Below are 1,161 nucleotides of genomic sequence, written 5' to 3' on the forward strand. Positions count from 1 at the left end.
GGCTTATCGGATTTTTTTTCCTATATACATATTATGAGATCAATCAATCAATCAACCAATCAATCAACCAACCAACCATTCATTCAATCAACTAATCAACCAACCAATCGACCAATCAATGAACCATATTTGAAAAATATTTGCAAGGCTTGTTCAAACTCGAACAAACACTTAACTATAATCATCTACAAACAATTTCGAGATTTTAGTAAAGAAAGAAAAACACAATAGTTGCTTTTATTAAATCAAGAAATATCCAAAAATTATATAACCAAATTTAAAAAAACTAGAAACCAGTCAACATTTAATAAATAAGTAAATAAATAAATAGACATTATTAAAAAGATTGTTCAAAAAGGTAAAATTTAAGGCGACGACGAGAATAAAATGTAGTTTGTTTTGTTGGTGTGGGGCTATGAAGCAAAAACAAACACATCACAAAAAACTAGTAAAAAGTCGCAAGAATAGTAGTCAGTCACCTACCTACAATTAAATTACTCTCAGGGCCCTAGCTTACTTATAATCATTAACTCAACTCACCTACCTACAAATATGTTTTTCTACGTTTTTGGAATTTTACATGTTTTAGGCATTTTATTTTACACATTTCAGTGTTTTTATTTTACTTGAAACTTTTTAACTAATGTTAAGCCCTAGCCTACCTATGATTGTTCAACTCATCTCAATCCCTAACTTACCTAGGAATAAATTAAGTCTGGTAAAGAAAATAGAAAGTTGAAGAGAAACATAACAACGACACCGAATGAATGGATGTTGTGTGTGTATGTGTGTGTGTGTGTGTTGTATTGATGTGTGTGTGTAAATGTGCGAGCGTGTACTCTCCAAAAACCTCTTCACTCACTACGGACGAACCTCCATTGCACCGACCATCATTTGACACGCATCGATGGAATGAATTTGACCGGATACTGATAAACATTAAATTGAAAAAAAATTATTAAAATAAAAAACAAGCCATTGGAAAAAAAGACAACTTATCTTATTGAGATGACAAATTCGAGTACTTTCAATGGTACGATGGGACAAGAACAAATTTTCTTTTAATATTATCTTCAAATTGTCATCGGAACGATCATCATGAGACCACCATCTGAAACATGCTGACGCCCACCACAGCCCACCTCTCATCATTCTGTAGAC

This window comes from Helobdella robusta, assembly GCF_000326865.2.
Source record: "Helobdella robusta unplaced genomic scaffold HELROscaffold_37, whole genome shotgun sequence".
Taxonomy (NCBI): Eukaryota; Metazoa; Annelida; class Clitellata; order Rhynchobdellida; family Glossiphoniidae; genus Helobdella; species Helobdella robusta.